The 9179-nt window shown below is 40.7% G+C and overlaps 1 pseudogene; it reads left to right on the top strand.

The window, feature by feature from the left end:
• The first annotated feature begins 820 nt into the window (after window positions 1-820).
• LOC145400840 (5S ribosomal RNA) lies at window positions 821-936 on the top strand (annotated as a pseudogene).
• Window positions 937-9179: the final 8243 nt, after the last annotated feature.

Genomic DNA, 9179 nt, shown 5'->3' with positions numbered 1-9179 from the left:
TAGGTTTTGTCTGTTTTTATTTCTCTCTCTCTCTCTCTCTCTCTCTCTCTCTCTCTCTCTCTTTCTCTGTGTTTTACAGCATCTTTTAAATGACACTTTCCCTACACGTTGTGTGATACAAAAAAAAAAAAAAAAAAAAAACTACAGTGGTGGAATAAAAAAATTCGCACACGAAAGTCTACCTTTTTTTTTTTGTCAAAAACAAATGAAATGTAAACTTCTCTTTTAATAAAATGATAGGATATGATCTCATTATGCATTACGTAAGTAATGCTGATTAGTGATGTACTGTAATGAAAAATATTTTATTGAAATAATAAATCAAACCAGTATATGATCTTTACCCTGTCCAAATGATACTACTCCTAGTACATCTTGATCAATTATCAGTTGCTGGTTGTTACCAAAACCTTAAAAAAAAAAAAAAAATGCCACCAGTATAAGTTCAATGGCTTTCACCCGTGCTCACGAAGCAAGAGAGGATTTTACATTTTGTGTTAAGTGCCTGTCTGTGAATAAAGTAGCTCAGATAATATTTATCTAATTTTAACTAAACTTAGTGGAAGTACTGAGGAATACCTAAGGGAATGTCACATCGATTTTAGAACAATAGGTCGAAAGCCAAGGTCACAGGATTAGGTGAATGTTTGACCCAACAAGTTCAACGTATGCAGCTTTTATCCAATTTAGAACAAACTTGCTGGAAGAATTGAGGGTGAGGGAAGTACAAAGAGATTCAGTTCTGTATTGTACATCAGTAAGTCAAAGGTCAACATCACAGGCAAAGGTCAAAGTTCAACAAGTGGTTTGAGTGTGATCAAATAACGGCCATACCACGCTGAGTACACCGCTTCCCGTCCGATCAGCGAAGTTAAGCAACGTTGGGTCTGGTTAGTACTTGGATGGGTGACCGCCTGGGAACAGATGCTGTTGGCATCCCTACGTGTCAAGTGGGGTTGGTGGAGGATTAGTGCCCCTCCCTGTAAAACAATTAACTCTAAGCCCTTGGCCACCCCGTTTGGGATACATGGCGTCTGGCAATGAATGAATGATGAATTTTTCATCTGAGTTATACGAAACTTGGTGGAAGCATTCAGATTTAGTGAAGAGGTTGACCTATTGCTTTTTAGGAAACTAGGTCAGTGGTCAAGGTTATATGGAAAGGACAACGAATTCAGTTTTTAACCGGTTTAGACCAAATCTATAGAAGGATTCAAGGTAAAGAAAGGATGAAGGAATTGGATTTAGAGAATAATCACTCAAAGGTCAAGTTCACGAGGAATGATCAAAATCATGTGGCAGGAACAGCTCAAACAGTTCCTGTCTTTTTCGGACCAAACTTGGTGGAAGTATTAACTATTTCAGTTTAAAAAGCGGTTGGGTAAAGGCAAAGATCACAAGACAAATTCATATTTGGGGCACTTAGAGCAGATGATGGGCGTGGGTGTTGCACTTTCTGAGGCCCCCCCCCCTCCCTTTTTTTGTCAACTCTAGGTGCCACCAGACGATTATACTTAGCTAATGATATTGAAAAATGTTTTTTTACGCTGAGTAAAATCGTGTGGTAAGAGCAAGAATGAAAGTATAAGTCAATACCTACCCAATTCCCACCTAACATCTACCCAGTACAATCCACATCCCTAACAAGGGAAGGCAGTGGGGGGTCAGATGGTGGGATGTTTGGGACATCAACGTTCATGGAATACCACGCTGACAATATTTCGTATGAACGGGTTCAAGTTGCTCACAACAGAACAGACAGGACCCAACGACTGTGTCCGTCATACTTATTGACAGAGCTCGGATTTTCTACTCTTTTGCAAGTCTTATACATTATTTAAGTGATCGATCGTAAGATTTGCTACCAAGAACACATCTAGAATCGCAAAACATGGAGTATTCTGTAGACTGATAATTGTTTGTATACCACATACCAATTAATCTGGCCAGGCATGTATGGCAACACTGTTCCTGCCGAGATTCTGATTGGCTGGAGGTGTTTGTTCGATTTCGTTATTGCTAAAACTGATACTCTTTTTATTATCAGATATGATACTGAGTTTGTCGACAATACAATCATCAAAAGCAATAAGAAATCCTTTATATACTTATCAGCAATGAAATTTTCGTAGGAAGATAGAGATATGAGTCAACAAAGTATAATAACAGTCCAAGTCAAGGTCAGCATTCGAACAATTCCTTTAAATCTCCGACACTCCATAATATAACAGAAAATTGAGGAAACCTGCTTAATCTAAGCGTTGGTATAACACACATTTAAATTTTAAGATCAGTCCGCACCCTTAAATCGTGCCACAACTCTGAATAATTAAAAATTCTAATGAAAAGAGTTCTGCGGGGAGGGAGGTTTGAAAAAATCGCGATAAATCAAAGTAGGCTGAAGGAAAACTATTTCATTATATATCCTCTATTATCACAGTACGGACTGATCTTAAAATTTAAATGTGTTATACCAACGCTTAGATTAAGCGGATTTCCTTAATTTTCTATTATATTACGGAGTGTCAGATTTAAAGGAATTGATCGAATGTTGACCTTGACTTGGACTGTTATTATACTTTGTTGATTCATATCTCTATCTTCTTACGAAAATTTCATTGCTGATAAGTATATAAAGGATTTCTTATTGCTTTTGATGATTGTATTGTCGACAAACTCAGTATCACATCTGATAATAAAAAGAGAATCAGTTTTACCAACAACGAAATCGAACAAACACCTCCAGCCAATCAGAATCTCGGCAGGAACAGTGTTGCCATACATGCCTGGCCAGATTAATTGGTATGAGGTATAGTAGATATATCTGTGTCTTGATGGATAGTACCAATGTTTAATCCCTTCATCACGAGTAGTCTCTCTTAGAGGACGAAAAACTGTTTAGGGGCAAAAGGAATAGAATGAAAAGGACGACCTTGGGTTTAACCCCTTTAATCCCATCACATATTTTAATATTCAGTGTATGAATGGCTTAAATATGAAGGACACGTTTAAGCCCTTCTTAAAATGAATATAATCATATGGATGTAACAAACATAAAATACAAAAACGCGTCATGGGACTGAAGGGATTAATATTAGAGGAAACTTTAGAACACCGTCAGCCTGAATCAGTCCCTTAAGATTGTCTGGAGATCACAAGAAAAAAAGATGGACAACGTCACCGGTCTGAAGGGATAGTTAAGTCTTAATGCGTGTTTTGTTTTTTGTTTCCCTCACAGTACTAGATATTTCGTGTTCCATTTTCATTGTAAAAGATTTTTACTTCTGTCGCTACGCTTACACCACTGGCTTCCCACTCATTCCTTACGAGAGGTCTTTCCGGATCTACGAGAAATCGTCGGGGAAGGATGCAAATAAAATAGAAATGTCGTTATTGTGGTTAAAGTGTTGACGAAGACTAATTTTAATAACGTTATAATCGTACAATGTGAAGCCAGCATGGTAAGAGTGGGAATAGTAGTATAAATCTTTTACAAAGAAAATGAGACACAAAATCTTTAGTACTGCGGGGAAAAGGAGTACCGAAGATGAAACTACCCAGGAGCATCATCACCTAAGTAAACTGTGTCTCTTAATCCAGTTGGCAGTGCTTAGAAGCGGAGTTAGGAGGATGTAATAAAGTCAAGGTTGGTGAAACTAATAGTAGTGCGGATTCCAGCTCAAACTCTGGCTCAACTACCAAACTTGTGCGTTCTGGAGTCTGTAAATGGCAGTTACACGTACGGTGATTATGTCTGCGGTCCACTTTGGTGCCGTCCCGCAGACTGGACCAGCAACAAACTGTAAACCCTTCAAGTATATGGCTACTTTGCCAGAAGTGGTAAAGAACCCTTGGAGGTTTCCCACTGGAAATTATAATCGTATAGTATTATAAAGTCTATTTCAGCTTTTCTTTCTTTGTAGTTAAAGTAGACAGTCATCAGCTGAGATTTAATGGTTACTCACGATAGTTCTATAACACTTAGACCTCAGAGAGTCCCCAGTAGTAAGCAGTATCGTCTGACATTAACCAGAATAAAGTAAGTACTTTGTCGGTTAAGGTTTAGACGGGCAAAGAAATGGAAAAACTTGCGCCATTTAAATGTATCAGTCAGCTGCCCAACCAAAACAACTCTTTATATCTTTATTTGTATGGCTGGCCGTAACCACTGAGCTCTATAATACAGAGGGCCTATCTCCGCAGCGAGCGTGTGACTTACGGCGGCACTCGTCACCTCCACCATGGTAATGCAATTGGAAGACTGTTCTCAGCTTGCTGTCTCTGTTTCCCTGCTGCTTCTGTGTATACATAAATGCAAAAAATCTATGTAGAATATGACTTTTTTCTGCCTGGCTCTACGATTTATATCATACATTTAGCCAAGAGTGGGAATAAAAGAACGTCATTGGTTGCTGCAGTGCTGAACATACATTTTTATTTTCGTTTCTCTTTATGACCGCCTTAACCTAATGTTTGGTTAATCATGATAGTAAAGATACAGTTAGTCCGTGGCAAGAGCACATATATGAAAATAAGGTATTTCGCCATCATAAAGGATATAGGCACATTATATGCAGTATAAACTTGTCATTATCTATTTCTAATTAACAGTACTACTTACACATATCTTCATAAACATGTACATACTTCCATAATTATTTCTTGCTGGTTTTTAAATACAATCGACCTAGCCAGCCGCATTATTTAGTACCAATAGCTTACCCTGTGAAAAATCTCTTATTGTGATGTACACAACTATGCGAGCGAAACGAGCGAGAACACCAAATTTAGTCACAGTCTGGACCACCGACATATGAACCCGAGTGAAAGATTTATCGCATCAGCAAGAAATGGGCGCAGGGGTCGGGAGGAAAACTCTGTAGTACAGTAGGGAACTTTTTTTGATATCTCAGCCAATTTTGAAGTTACAAGAAAGATGGACACCAATTTGGAAATCGCATGTAAATACTCAATTACTTTCATTTCGTAGACAACCCGTAACTCCCAATAGTTTTTTCGTAAATCGAGGAAACGATTTTTTATAAGACAGATTAACGTAACAACCTGCTGTGCAAGAAGTAACGGTCTAAGGTTGCGTGAGTAGCCCATCAGTATTTTCCGACGATTGCTGAGAGCAACCAAGTTTTGTCTTTTCAAAACAAATAATACCTTCTCTTTGGCTTCTGGGGGGAAATTTTTGACTGAATCCGGGTCAAACTAATACAATACCCTGATCGACGAAAGAAACTCTGAATTTCTAATTCCGATTCGAATCGGAGCGCACCGAGAGATTTCGTGGAAGTAATTTTTGTAAGTGAGCAAAAAGCAAAGACAGCATTTGAATACTTTTAATACAGTGTACGGCGTAGCAAGTTGCTGTCTTTCTGAGGACAACTGCGGTAAAATGTCAGGTAAGTAAATTAAGCATTCGTTACATTTCGTCAAGGAAGAGTAAGGGAATGCTTTGGAATAATCTACTAAGTTCTTTTTAGTATTTTCAGGTCAGGAAATCAGAGGAAGATGATGAGCCACATGACACAATATTCAACACTGCCTGACTTCCTCGCTCGCTCGCTCGAACACGTTCCACACTTTCAGTGTGGACGCCTGTTACATGTTACTTTAACACCGTGATACCAGTTTTAATAATTTGTGACCATGATTATCCTCGATGAAGGTGTCAAACATAAGGGTGTTTAGACAATCAAACATTCTTTGAATAGTAACACTGTGCGAGATGTTGTGTACCACAGCTGTGGAAATAACTAGAGGCAAAGACTGATGTTTTAAGATTTTAATTTTCTTTTGCAAAATTTGAAAGCACTTCTCACCTTCACGACAGACATTAACTATATCTGCCTGCATAGAGGAGGCATACCCAGTCTCTCTTGCCAATAAAAGTGCTTAAATAACTATAGCCTTTAGATACTGATACCAGTGCTTCTTGACAAGGAAGAATTTTTTCTCAGCCATTTAATCTATCTATCTATATACCTAGGTTGCTTCCCCCAAGGAAAGGGAGGGAGCCGAGACAGGACACACACTCCCCATTTCCTCATCCATTCAAACACATTCATTAGCATCTTAGCCCCAAAGGGGAGAAGGAACAGATCCTCACTGCATCACACCGCACAAGGGTCAACTGCGCAGTGCAATCAGTGACATCCGCAGCAGGGCCCGACAGCAGAGCTGGTTTACCCCTGCCACATCATAATAGAGCCATCCCCTTACCCACACCTGACCTGACTAGCTAATCAGACCAAATGCAGGAGAATATCCCCTCAGGGCTGCGTCATCATTTATTCATTCACAATTTCTCTCCATTTATTTCTGCCACGCGCAGCCACTCTTCCTTGCTCAACAGACATCCCTCTCGCATCCAGCACTCTCTTCACACTGTCCATCCATCCTATTCGTGGCCTCCCTCTCAGCCTTACACCTCTCACATCAGATCTAGTTACCTTTTTCACCAATCGCTCATTATCCATTCTCTCCATATGCCCAAACCATCGCAACACCCTCTGCTCAACTTTACCAGCTATCTCCCGAACAACTCCAGTTCTCCTTCGCACTTCATCATTTTGCACTCGATCCATACGCATCACTCCACACATACTCCTCAGACACCTCATCTCCATTACATTCAAACTTTTCCTCTCTGCTACACCCATATTCCATGTTTCAGCCCCATATAAAGCAGTCGGTACCACAACACCCTCATACAGCCTTCTCTTTACACCAATTCTAATTGAACGACTTCTAAACACTATTTTCATTCCTCCCAGCACCTTCCATACTTCATTCATTCTAAACTTCACTTCTGCATCTATTCTTCCATCCACAGCAACATGTGACCCTAAATATTTAAAACACTCTACCTCCTCAAGCAACTCACCATTCAAAACTATATTCATCCCCCTACCATCTACCAGCCTCGTACACTTCATCACTTTACTCTTATTTTCATTTACTTTCAAATTCCTCCGTTCGCACTCCCTTCCAAACTCCTCTACCAACTGTCTCAATCTCTCCTCTGAATCAGCCACCAGTGCAGTATCATCTGCAAACAGCAGCTGCTTCAGGTTCCACACTCCACCATCAACATTCACCAGACTCAGACCTCCACCTAAAACTCTTGCATTCACCTCCCTTACAACACCATCCATATAAATATTAAACAACCAAGGCGACATCACACATCCCGGTCACAGCCCCACTCTCACGGGAAACCAATCACTCAGAGCATTACCCACTCTTACACACGCTCTACTATTTACATAAAAACTTTTCACCCCTTTTAGTAACCTTCCAGCAAGTCCATACAATTTTAAAACAGTCCATAAACTTCCCTATCAATTCTATCGTACACTTTCTCTAAATCCATGAATGCCCAAAACACATCCTTACCTTTCTCTAAATACTTTTCACACACTTGTCTCACACCGAACACCTGATCCACGCATCCCCTCCCTCTCCTAAAGCCACACTGCTCATCACCAGTCATTCCCTCTGTACCCTCTCTAACTCTCATAATTAACACTCTACCATACACCTTACCTACAATACTCAACAGACTTATACCCCTAAAGCTAGTACATTCATACTTATCACCCTTGCCTTATACAACGGGACCACACAAGCACTTGCCCAGTCAATTGGCACCATACCTTTCACAAAGCACACATTCAACAATCTTACTAACCAGTCAACAATAGTCACTCCACCACCCTTCAGGCATTCCACAGCACACCCATCCATATCTGCAGCTTTCCCTGTTTTCATCTCCTTTACTGCCTTCTCCACTTCCTCCTTCGTGATCAAAGAATCATTCATCTCTCCCAACATATTTATTCCTTGCACCCTTCCATCCGCCACAATCTCAGCCACCCTTTCCTCCTCTACATTTAACAATCTTTCAAAATACTCTGCCCATCTCTTCCTTGCTGCATCCATCTCAGTTAACATCCTTCCATCCTCTGCTTTTACTCGCTCTTCCTTCCCAGACTCTCCCTTTCGCACCCTTTTCACCTCCTTCCAGAACATTTTTTTATTCTTTTGAAAATTCTCAGTCAGTTGCCTACCCCACCTTTTATCTGCTGCCACTTTAGCACCACACACAGCCCTTCTCGCCCTATTCATCTTTTCCTTATACCTCTCATATGACACCTCATCCTTCCTCTGCAGCCACACTTCATATGCACGTCTCTTCTCAGCCACAGCCATACTTATTTCCTCGCACCACCTTTCACTTCCTTTTCTTACACCACCACCCACACGTCTCACAACAAACACATCTTCTGCATGCCCCACCACAGCATTCTTACACAACTGCCATTCCTCCTCCACGCTGCCATTTTCCCGATCTTTCACTGTGTTCCACTCATCTTTCTATTTCTCCTGATACTCTATCATTTTCTCTCTTTTATCCAACTCACTCACTTTCAAAACCTCCCTGCCACACTTAACCCTCCTAGCTCTCACCCATCTCTTACCTACTCTTAACTTTCCCTCCACCAGGTAGTGGTCAGACATACCTCCACCCTCCCCTCTCAGAACTCTCACATCCAACAATCTTCCTATTACTGTACATTCCTAGACACAACCACTTAGTCCACCAATGCTTTATCCACAACCATTCCACCCTCCTGTCTCACCCATGTATACTTATAAATATCGTTCTTCTCAAACAGTGTATTTCCAATCACCATCTCTCGCTCAACACACATCCCTATCATTCGTTCCCCATTTTCATTTCTTCCAGGCACACCATGCATACCAACTACACCTTCAACTGCTACATTTCCCACTCTGACATTCAGATCTCCCACCATTACTACATTCACATTCGCTCCAAAACTGCTGACACTCATCAACACCATTCCAGAAAGACTCCCTCTCTTCTTCATCCCTTTTACTACCAGGCCCATATGCACTGACAAACACCCCCAACTCACGTTCAAATTTCGCTTTCACCCACATCAGTCTCGATGACACCTCCTTCCATTCAATCACACACTGCTGTACTTCCGGACTCACTAACAAGGCCACACCTATTCTTGCCCTTCCTCTATCAACACCTGACAATCTTCCAGTCACACTTCCAAACATAGACTCACCCTTCCCTTTCATCTTCGTTTCACTCAAAGCTAACACATCCAACTTTCTTCTCACGAACATTC

The sequence above is a fragment of the Coenobita brevimanus genome, chromosome 53 (assembly GCF_032717465.1).
Source record: "Coenobita brevimanus isolate Jiangsu-jjx chromosome 53, ASM3271746v2, whole genome shotgun sequence".
Lineage (NCBI taxonomy): Eukaryota > Metazoa > Arthropoda > Malacostraca > Decapoda > Coenobitidae > Coenobita > Coenobita brevimanus.
The sequence above is the reverse complement of the archived record's forward strand: the minus strand, read 5'-3'. Positions and strand labels throughout refer to the sequence as shown.